Genomic DNA, 13,000 nt, shown 5'->3' with positions numbered 1-13,000 from the left:
TAGAACTGTTCACGACCACCAACTAGCTTAATAGCCCTACGACCACCACCAAGGGTTCTACTACCTCTATCTTGCGCACCTCTAGCAGAACCCCTATCTCTCATAACTGAAATAGAAGTATCCCTGAACAAAAATATAGGGACATTTCTTAGATAGATAGCTAGTCTCATCACATAATAGCAGACCCCGTGGCTGACTCAATAGAAGGAGGTACAACTAGACCAGAATGGCCACTCAAAACTGCTGAGCCAGAAGACCCACTACCTGAATTTTACAAGGTTGTCTGCACGGGTCTACCATGATATACATAGAAACCTCTATAATATCCTACCTCGAGAAGTATGACCTCTGAACTCATCCAAATGGTGCACCTTCTTGGTACCTCCTCGCGTGTTCGAAGAATACCCTCAATCATCTTAGCATGATTCATTATACTTTTAAATGACACTTCAAACATAACAATTTAAGTCATAGCTAACTGAAAAGAAATATCCAATCCCTTATGAACTTTTGGATCTTCTTTAATTTGTTGAAAATAATGGCATAAGAATACGTAGACAAGGCATGAAAGTATGCCTCATACTCCACAACAGTCACGGAGCCAAGCTCCAGGTGATAAAACTCATCTCTTATTCGATCCCTTAGACTGTATGGCATAAACCTCTCCAAAAAGGCCTCAGTAAACTGGTCCCAAGTTATTTCAGGAGAATCGAGAGGTCTGCAACCAACAAGTGACCTCCACCAATCTCTAGCGATATCTCTCAATTGTTATATAGTATACATAATACCACGTGACTCTAGGGAATGCAGGTTATATAACTTCTCATGACAATCAATTAAGAACTCATAGGTATCTTCGCCTACAACACCACAGAACCTAGGGGGACCCAAATGAGTGAATCTCTCAAACCTCTTCTGATCCTCAAAAGACATAACTATACACGCCATAAAAGAAGACATGGTGAATCTAGCTGGCTGAGCTCTTACCTGAGGAGACAATATAGATAAAGCCTGAACTCCTAATCTCGAAATACCATACTCATATACAGGCACTGAAGGAGAACACTCAAATTTTATGGAGTACCAAAAGTTAAAGTAGGTACCACTAGAGGGCCTACACTCGGGGCTAGAGGAATACATAAGTAGACTCTAGCACAGATAGAGGTACAACACTCAAAGCTGAGGGACCGATAAGTGTACTTAAGGAATCACCCTATAAACGGGTCTATAAGTGAACCAACAATCCATCTAAGATTGGAGTAGAAGAACTCGATAGAACCAAAGTAAAACACATATCTCCAACATGCTCAACCTGAGGCTCAAGGAAAAGTCTCCTGTAGTACTCTTAGATGGGGTAGATTCACGTCTTTGTACACTACCTCTAACCCATCCATGACTCATACCTCACTCTCTAGAGCGGGATCTCTCCTCGAATGAAGGCTCTACATCTCTAACCTCTCGAGATCTAGTTATCACCATCTGCATAGAAAAGAGTAAAGTATGACTTAGAACACAAGGTATGAAGGAAATTCGCACGATAAGGAACAAAATATAGGAAATTTCCTAAAGATTTCCTATAGCCTCTCAAAGATAGATATGAACGTCTATGTATCGATCTGCGAAACTCTATTAGATACTCGATTTTTACACTAATGAGGCTAATTAACCTGTTTGCTCTAATACCAACTTGTCATGACCCAAAAACTAAGGATTATGATAGCACTTATCGCGAAAAGCCTTGACAAGTAAGCCTATCACCCAAACTAATATGAAATGAAAGATAAATCCGAAACCCAAGAAAAAAATTAACACAACCCGCCCTAGGGCCTTGTCGTAATGGGCATTCCAAGTTTGATCAGGACTAGAGACCACCCCCATTACCCAACCTTCAGCCTCCTGCCCTGAGTAAGATGAATTCTGAGCATGAAACATACTAATGTAACAGCTTACACAAAGACCTTGGGAATAAATCACAATCGTGACCAACCCAACTGAGTCCAATTATCCCATACTAATAGTCTAACCATACCAAACCACACCAAATAAGGCCATAAACCAAGACATAACCAGAAAGAATACCAAAACATAATATGATAATCAATCACAAAATGTAATACGATGGAATAGTGAGAAATCCTATGATGTGGTGTCAGCCCACCAGCCTATTCCAAAGCCAAGGTCAACACCAATATCGATCCTACCTATTCCAACCCCTAAAAGTACCATAAAGCCTCTATCTAAAAGAGTAAATAAATTTAGTTGGGTCATACCCCCAACCATGGCCAAAACCAATATCCAAAATAAAGTCAAATCGTCTAACAATATCCATAACATGAAATAATGCCTTTCGAAAGAATAAAAGTTCACCATTTCAGTTCAAATGTTGTCCCCAAGTCAATCACTATGTAGTAGGGGTCAAATAGTTGGTTCCTGCATAGCGTGGGTATACAGCCACTAGAAGATGAGTTAGTGAGTGACCGCTAGCATAAATCTCATGATAAGGATAACATAATGCCAGTTATAAAATCAAGTAAAACCATCCATAATGCATACAACCATACATATATAAGTTCCGAGAAAAGAGATTCGAGTTTAGCATGCATTTAAAATTTTTACATGGGTTGTGTAGCTTGGCTGTCCTAAACCACCCACGGGTTATATGGGTTCAGCCCCCTACTGAAAGGGCCCCAGTGTGTATAGCCATATGACCAGGGAAGTATCCCATGGGATGACTAGTACATCCCCCAATAGTGTGACATCATGCACATGGTCTACTAAGATCAATCCTCATATCGGCCAATATGAATTTTCAATTTTGGTCCCTCCAGTACCGCCACCTTCCACGGCTTTGCTACACATCCCACTATTAATGCCCAATTAAAACTGGTTCCAAATAACCAACCAATCTATTTACCATTTTATTAACCAAGGCCAATATTTAGGGTATCGTCATACCACTCCTTACTTGCAAGTAATATCCATAGCTCAAATTATTTAGGTTAAGGGTACTTTCAAGTGCTCTTTATATACCATATTAAACCACTTGGGAGACTTTCATATTACCCACAAACATAAACATTTAGCCTTTAGCCTTTTCAAACCATTTAAACTATGTATGATTTCTCTACCAAGTTTAAAATATGCAATAGTTCCATTAGAAGAAGTCAATGCAATGAACATATCTTTATAAGTATTTTATCAAACACATTGGGGCATAATATCACCAACACTAATTTCAAAGACCATTAAACCATTACCATACAATCCAATTATCTAAATCCACCGTTAATGCATATAGAAGCATAATTAAGACCATAAGAAATCATGACCAAGAATTTAATATCAAAACCCCCAAATAATAGTTGAAAACCATAATCATGAAATAGTAAACCATGAAATCAATCATAAAAACCATGCCTTTAGTTGAAATTACAATGCATGAAGAGAATCATGCCTTATACGGAAGAATTGATGGAAAGAAATGACTAAGACAAGCCCCAAAGCAATCCTCGAGATGAAACACTAACATTCTTGCCCCAAAAGCTCTTGAGAGAATTATGGAGTATTTTGAAATATTTTTCTAAGAGTTAATGAATAGAATAATAGGGTAAATAACCTCTTAAGTGTTTTAGAAGTAGAGGGTCCTAATTAGGGTAAGTAGGAAAATATCCAGAATACCCCCACTTAAGTTGCACACAATCTCATCACAGGGATACAACTGACCCATACGAGTCGTACCCTCCCAATATAATCGGTACCTTTCACTTGTATCCAAGACTCAACCCTTGGATCAAACACTATCCAGTATACGACTCATCCAACCAAGTTGTAACCACATCATACAATACGTATCCATAACCCGTATCCCTATCAGAATGAATTACCAGGAGGATCAAACACTTTCCACTATACGAGTCCCTAGTATGACTCGTACTGCGACTCATACCCCTAAGTCATACCCATTTTAGTAACCAAAACCATCCCACCAACTATCACTGGTCAGCATACGATAGGATGCTACCACTCGTACCCCAACACTATGGCTCGTACCCATGAGTTGTATTGGGTTCAAAGAATGAAAATTCCAGAAAATTTTCTAAGGGTCAAAACCTAGGATGTTTCAGTCTCCCTGTAGCGACCCAAGAATACCCCCTAGTCGTCACACGGTTCTTACGACCCCGAAGGACCACAAGTTAACCCATGACTAATATCTGATATGAGCACTAACAATAATGCTGAATAAATACAAAAAAATAGGTTAAAATACCATAAGGTTCAAAATCTAAAATAATGATAAATAAAAACATCTGATTAAACACTTGTATCTAAAATACTGTCTGAACTAGTCTAGTCTGAAAGCCTCTAACTGAACTGTCTGAATATGGAGTTGATGGGACAAGCCCCCAACTAACTCCAACTACTACAATACTAAAACTACTGAAATACTAAAATAAAAACATATCTGTAACGACCCAAAATCGTCTCCTGGGATGTCACACGATGCTTAAGGCTAGCAGTCATATCATAAGAAAGGAAATACGGGGATAAGTATAAGGTCAAATCGACCACCATACTAGAAGTCTCAACACAACCACACTCTGATAACTTAGTCTGATGAAGCCTCTACTAAATCATGAACTAGAGAGCTGTTGGGACAGGTGCCAACTAACTCAAAGTGAACTAAAAATAAAACATAGTCTCGGATACTAAAACGTCTGAATACAGGCCCTCGAACTATGAGGACTCACCATGGTAGAAATGTAGATATAGGCACTTAAAATCAGTAACACAGCTGGGACTGAGCACCTGAACCTACATTATAAGACAATATAGCACATAGACATATATGTGGATTAGTACTTGGGAATATACTGAGTATGCGGGGGTGAATGCATATATATAAAACAGTATCAATATTCTTCAAACAAATCATGCATGCAATATGGGATGACTCACATAGCTTGAACAAGTATAAAATGTAAAACTCATAAATCATGTGGGAGGGAGCATGTAACACAAATCTCGTGAGTCATCATTCTTTAACCTTAAAATCAAAAATCTCCTCTTATTCTCAATACTCAAAGACTAAAGGGACTTTAAACAATACTTTTAACTCATGCATATGTCTCATGGAGAGTAAAACTTCTTTGATGCTCAAGCTCTCATGACTCTTTGAAACTCAAATACTTGGAATACGGAATCATATAACTTTGAAACATACTTAAAGGCATTTCATTCACTTTAGGAAAATATCTCATTTTAAGCTTTAGGGAAATTATTCTATCTCAATGGAAAGATACTCTAGTTTAGGGAAATAACTTATCTCAAAACCTTATAGAAAATATCATATCAAGGGAGAATACTTTCATTTAGGGAAATAACTCATATCAAGGAAATACTTTAGTTAAGGAACAATTTTACAACTTTACCATTAGGAAAATAACTCATAGGGAGGGAAAATACTTTATTTTTCAAGGGAGTAACTGATATCAAAGCTTAAATATCAAGGGAGGTTCTCGTAACCAACATAAACCATGTGAGCTATATGGAGTCCAACGTTTTGTCCTCATAAGGAAAAGACCCCACGTTGGGGAGGAGCATCATACTCTTTGCCAGGGAGTATAACCTAGGTCTAGTGATCACTAAACAAACTCGATCTCGGGTCCAATATCAACTTGGACTTAGGCCCAAAAACAATAAACTTGACCTCAGGCCCAACCCACTTTGACATGTAGTTCTGGGGTAAGAAACCGTAGTAACTTACCTGCTCGGTGCTAAATACTACTCCCTTTAGATTATCTGTGCTCATCTCATAAAAATCGACTTTTAGAATAATCTCACGGTTCACCATGAACCCAATAATCAAATCTGTAAATCTCAAGTAGTGAAGTAGATTTCAAAGCTCTATGACCATTAGGTCAAATCATTTCTCAATCATCTCAAAATACTCAAATCATGGGTGCTTAGCATAAGAGTTCATAAAATTGTAAGTCTCAAGTAGGGCTTACTAACCCATAATTCAATCTCAAGTTAAAACTCATCAAAAGCATAATAGGTAGCATATAGATTCATAACTCATGTAGAAATCTAAAAGTTACAACAATTTATCTCAAAATCTCAATATACTCATATACTTCAATATCTCAAACATCACAAATATTAGCTTCTCAAGGGTTAAAATCATGGGGTATAGACCCAGCTGTAATTTCTCAAGAAAATATGCAAAAATCATGTTATTTGACCCTCAATTCATGAAAAACATCAAAGCATTTCAATCAATAATAATGGGTGAAAACCCTAGTTTAAATTCATGTAAAACCTCATAGATTTTAGGAAAAATCATGATTTAAATAAGCCTTTGGGCACAAGGGTGAAAGGGTTACCCTTGTTCAAAACCCCACACACCTTAGATTAAGAAATTGGATGAACAATCTTGCTCTAAACTTCATTTTCTTACTCTTAGGAGAGGGTTCTTGAAGCCTTTGAACTTGGAAAACTCAAATCTCAACGCAAATGTAGAATCTATGGTGAGCTCTTGGATTTCTTGGAGGAGGGTTTTTTATTTGATTTGGGGAAGAAAACCTTAGCTTTCTTATGTTTTGGAAGAGTAATGAAGCCAGCTGCTTCGTCTAAAATATATATGAGGGCTTCAAAGAGTGGAAAATACCAAAATGTCCATTTTAAAATGGGTTAAATTATTGTGCGGGACCTACGACGGCAGGCTCAGACGGTCCGTCAGGGGTTCGACAGTCCGTTAGTCCTGGCCGTCGGACATCGTCCAGAACATGAGTTCCTACCTCATTTACGACGGTGGGGTTCAACGGTCCGTCGCACCTTTCCAGTGAACTCATCCACTGCCTCCATGCGACAGTGAAGTGCGACGGCCGTCGGAGGCCCGACGGTCCGTCGTCCCTCTCCGTCGCACTGAGCCAATGAACTGATTTTTTATCTCTCTACAATGATGGGGTGCGACAGCCCATCGCCAGTTCGATGGTCCGTCGAATCCCTCCGTCGCACCTGAGAGACTAAACTACTTTTTGGAAAAGCTCCTATCTTTCTACTCCGACATCAGATTTTGACAAAAAGGGTACCGTGAAAAGATAACTCAATTTCCCATATTATAGGAAGTCATTTTCAGGAGAATTCAACAAGATGAAAACACTAAACATTTAGGAAGTCTCTTCTTAATCTTTTAGGGCTGGAATTACACTTTACTAGATATGCTCTAAGGCTCAAACTACGAGGAAACTTAGTGGGGTCTTACAATATCATCGATAGATGAGTACTCACTACTAAATTTGTGAATGTTGACTGGATCTATCTAAGAGCGATCGGGAAACCTGAGCATCCAAACCTATGATATGAGACATTATAGCACAAATAAAGAGTACGCATTAGTACGTGAAATATACTGGTATGTTAGATGAGGTAAGGCTGAATGCAAGGGCTCATATGGATGAACAGTAACTGACTGATGATACAGAATAACTAAATATGAGTACGTGGACAACTGAAACTGTTGTAAATACTAAGTATGCAATACTGAGTATATATGTATACCGTAACTGAGCTTTTCTGAAGCTAAGTAGTGAATTTTGTTATTGAGTAACTGATAATCTGAAGTCACTGATACCGATTGACTGTGTCTGATAGTCATGATTTTGTAAAACTGAACTGAGTTCTAAACTGAAGACTGAAACTGTGGGAGGTAATCATCTAACCGACATGCCCCTCTCTAAACTAATTGGGGTCCAACCTGTAACCCCAGCTGGAAGAGTGCTAATACTGTGCCACGGGTACTAATAATAGGAAACAAGGATGCCAAGCCTAACTGATAGGTGACACCTGGGTGGAGCCAAGCCTAATCTGACGGGTGACCCCTGGGAGGTAATCAAGCCTAGTCTGACGGGTGACTTGTCATCCTGCGCTGGCTACGCAGTTTTGTAGTACAGGGACTGCTGCTAATGACTCTTCCGATCTGACGGGGAAGCCATCATCCCTGCACTCACTTGGTGCTACATCCTACTCCCAACTTAATAGACACTGAACTATTATACTGGATTAAACTGGACTGAATTCACTGAGTTTCCTGAGTACTATAACTGACTAAGTTCTATTGAGTTTTGTATCTAACTAAGAGTACTATTGATCATGACAAGAATGAAACTATTCTATAACGAACACTGGCTCTATATAAACAGCTAAATTATCGGGCATTAAATACCCCCAGGACTTTATAGCATGAAAAGTAAAGCAACATATGATCTTGCATAGCATAACAATGTATACATGTTCATATATCATTTATAGGGACATTTTATCAAACACTTCTAGGGCATAAGAGTGTTCATCTACTAACATGTCATGATTTCATCACTTATTCACATGGACATTCTATCGAACACTTGGGGAGCACAACTTCGTGCACATAATCATGGATAACATATAAACATGGCAACTACAATGCCCAACTTACAATTCCATGGGTTTAGCATGCAATTCATATAATTCCCCATAAAATACTAATCTAATTTCATGAATCATATAATAATCATGGATTAAAACCCAACTAATATCATAGACATATTAATCACTTTGTACGTTCAAGGGTTTATAAAGATAATCACATATTCTTCACACATGTTATTTAATTTCATGAAACTTGCATTTAAATCATGAATTGGAACCTAACTAATATCATGAACATAAATTCAATCTAAATCAAACATGAAAATCATAAATCTGTGATCTTGCAGGTTTAAAAAGGGATTATTGGACTCTATGGGTGAAAGGAACCCATAGATGAACATCTAACGTACCTGGGAAGAAGAGTTCTTGAAGGTTCTTGGAGAAATTCTTGAGGATTGACCTTTATTCTTGAACTATGGTTTTTGCCTCTTGAGAGAGAATGATTTAATTTGGGAAAAAATTGAATGAATAATGGTGTAACTAGGTTTATTAGGGTTGAATTTCGTGTAAAAGGATGACTAGGGTTGTGGAAAAAGACTCAAATACCCTTGGAATGATCTAAAAACTCAGAATTTAAAACTAGAAATTAACTGAAAAATTTTGATCTGGGCCCTTGGCGCGACGCGGCGCTATCGTGCCGTGTTACTGGAAAGTGGACAATTGGGAATTAGACCATCAACGCGATGCAGCGGAATCGCGTTACCCCTTGGATGCGACCTAGAAATTTATCGTGATGCGGTGGGATCGTGTTGGAGTACTGAAAATTGACAAATATGAAAATAAATTATGGCGCGATGCGCCGGTATCGCTGTACCTCACTGAAAACTGAAAATTTCTATTTTGACATGCTCTGCGATGCACTACTGGCCTGAATGACGGTGTTTAACGACTAAAACTTAAAATCGCCATAACTTCTCACCCGGCTATCAGATTTAGGTGAATTTTATATCGTTGGAAAGCTAATTGGATTTCCTACGCAATGGTAGGCTCTACACTGAAAAATAATGAGTGTTTCAAAAATTTTATATATGAATACTCATACACTGGGACTTAGATTATCCTAGGGAAATATAGGGTGTTACATCCCCCACTAGGAACATTCGTCCCCGAATGACGGACAAGGTAGGGGTAACCATATACAGAGTCATTTGCATTATCAAACATCCTTTTAACAAAGTTTAAAAACAAAGAGGCAAAGGTGTTAATCTTTCTTTTAACAAACTTAGAAAATAAAGATATGTTGAAGACACATACTTTCCACACGAATCCCAGGGGAAGATAAAAATGCGGATACTCAGATTTTATGTCCTCTTCCGCTTCCCAAGTAGCTCCTTTCATCTTATGGTTCCGGTATAGAACCTTAACCTAAGTCATATCCTTGGTCAGCAACCGACGAACTTGCCTATCTATTATCTCAATCGAGACCTCTTCATAGGACAGAGAATTCAAAATACCCAATCCTTCCAAAGGAACAACCAAAGAAGGATCACCAATTCACTTTCTCAACATAGAAATATGAAAGACCAGATGAACCAAACTTAAGCTAGATGGCAACTCCAACTCATAAGCAATATTTCCCGCCTTCTGCAAAATCTCATAAGGACCAATATACTGAGGACTGAGTTTCCCCTTTATTCCAAACCGCACCACTCCCTTCATTGGAGACACCTTAAGGAATACCTTATCCCCGACCTCAAACTCTAAGTCTCCACGCCTAACACACGTATTGGACTTTTGGTGACTTTGGGCAGTTTTAAGCCTATCCTGCATCACCTTGACCTTCTCCATCATTGATAAACCAAATCTAGGCCAACCATGTCTGTCTCCCTAAACTCAAACCAACCAATAGGAGATCTATACCTTCTACCATGTAATGCCTCGAAAAGAGCCATACCAATACTCGAATGATAGCTATTATTGTAAGCAAACTCCACCAAAGGTAGATGCTCAACCCAATTGCCACCATAGTCAATCACACAGGACCGAAGCATATCCACTAATGTTTGAATAGTTCTCTTCGATTGCCAATCTAACTGCAGATGAAAAGTAGTACTCAAACTAACCTTAGTCCCCAACCTTTTCTAGAAAGACCACTAGAAGTGAGATGTAAACTATGTAGCACAATGAAAAATAATCAAAATAGGCACCCCATGTAGTTTCACAATCTCCTAAAGATACAGCTTCGCATAATCCTTTGCTAAAAAAGTAGTCCGCACTGACAAGAAGTGAGCAGACTTAGTCATCCTATCCACGATGACCCAAATCAAATCAAATTAATTCTGAGATCGAGGAAGACCGGTGATGAAGTCCATATTGATCATTTCCCACTTCCATTCGGGCAAATTAATTTCTTGATACAACCCCCATAGCCTCATGTGCTTAACCTTAACCTGTTGACACACCATACACTTAGCCATAAAATCTGCCACATCTCTCTTCATGCCATTCCACCAATAGATCTCCTTAAGATCATGATACATCTTAGTCGAGCTGGGATGAACAACATAGTGTGACTTATACACCTTCGCCAAAGCTTTTGCCCCAACCCATCGACATCAGAAACACACAAATTTCTTTAGTATCGTAAAGTACCATCACCACTAATCTCAAACACCACTACCTTTTGCCCACCAACGTCACTTTTGGTTTTCATCAAGACAGGATCCAACACTTGTTTCTCCTTAATCTCCACACTAAGAGACGCTCGAACCACCTCTTATACTATCACACTACCATCCTTGGAGTCCAAGAGATGAACTCCAAGATTAGCCAAACGGTGAATGTCCTTCACTAATTTCTACTTTTCTTCCTCCACATGAGCCAAACTTTCCATAGAGAACCTGCTAAGAGCATCAACAACTATATTAGCCTTGCCTGGGTGGTAGTGAAGACTTATATCATAGTCCATGAGAAGCTCAGGCTATTTTCTCTACCTGAGATTTAGCTCTTTCTAGGTGAACGCATACTAAAGACTCTTATGATCAGAAAAGATATCTACGTGAACACCATACAAATGATGTCGTCATATTTTCAAAGCAAACACAACCGCCAACAACTCCAAATCATGAGTAGGATAATTTCTCTCTTGTACCTTCAAATACCTAAAAACATAGGCAATTACCTTCCTATACTGTATCAACACATAACCAAGACCTGTCCGAGATACATCATAATAAACCATGAACCCATCATTGCCCTCCGGCAAGGTCAGAATTGGAGCCAAAGTCAACTTATCCTTCAACTTCTCAAAACTTCCTTCACAAGCATCCGACAAAGAAAACTTAACCTTCTTCTGAGTTAACTTAGTCAAAGGAGCAACTATCAAAGAAAATCTTTACACAAACCGCCTATAATACCTGGCTAAACCCAAGAAGCTTCGAATATCGGATGGAGTCGTGGGCCTAAGCCACCTCTTCACCACAATAACCTTTTACGAATCCACCATGATCCCTTCACTAGAAATAATAGGACCCAAGAAAGTCACAACGCTTAACCAAAACTTGCACTTAGAGAACTTGGCATACAACCATTGTTCCTTTAAGGTCTACAATACCACACGAAGGTGATTAGAATGATCCACCTCGCTCTTAAAATAAACCAGAATGTCACCAATAAACACAATGATGAAGAGATCCAAATACTAACTGAATACCCTGTTCATTAAGTCCATAAATACCGCCGGAGCATTGGTCAACCCAAATGACATCACCAAGAACTCAAAATGCCCGTACTGAGTACAAAAAGATGTCTTAGGGATATACACCTCCCTAATCTTAAGCTTATGGTACCCAGACCAAAGATCTATCTTAGATAAGAACATGGCATCTTGCAACTACTCCAATGTTCTTATTCAACTACCTGTAGTCAATGCATATCTGAAGAGAACTATCCTTCGTGCGCACAAACAACACCGGTGCACCCCAAAAAGATACACTAGGATGAATAAACCCCTTGTCTAAAAGATCCTTAAGTTGCTCCTTGAGTTTCCTCAACTCAGCCAGAGCCATTCTATCTGGAGGAATAGAAATTAGATAAGTACCTGAAAGCAAATTAATACCAAACTCTATTTCTCTATCCGGAGGAACACCATGAAGGTCATCCGGAAAGACATCTGGAAACTAATTAACTACAGAGATCGAAGATAAAAAAGGACCTTCCGAGTTAGAATCTTTAATCCAGACCAAGTAATAAAGACAACTCTTGGAGATTAACCTCTGAGCTCTAAGATGAGAAATAAACCTCCCCCAGGAGCTAAAGAAACACCCTCTCATTCTATAACTGTTTCACTAGGGAACCTAAAGATAACCCTACAGGTCCGACAATCCAAGGACGCGTAACAAAAGTGTAATCAGTCCATACCCAAAATGAAATCAAAAGCTACCGTATCCAACTTAAATAGATCCACCAAGGTCTTCTTGCCACCAACATATACCACACCCCTTATAGACTCTCTTAGCAATAATCGAGTCACCCATCGGGGTAGAAATAAAAAAAGGATCTGAAATAATTTTTGAGTTAAAATCAAAAGATA

Source organism: Capsicum annuum, chromosome 1 (genome assembly GCF_002878395.1).
Source record: "Capsicum annuum cultivar UCD-10X-F1 chromosome 1, UCD10Xv1.1, whole genome shotgun sequence".
NCBI lineage: Eukaryota > Viridiplantae > Streptophyta > Magnoliopsida > Solanales > Solanaceae > Capsicum > Capsicum annuum.
The sequence above is the reverse complement of the archived record's forward strand: the minus strand, read 5'-3'. Positions refer to the sequence as shown.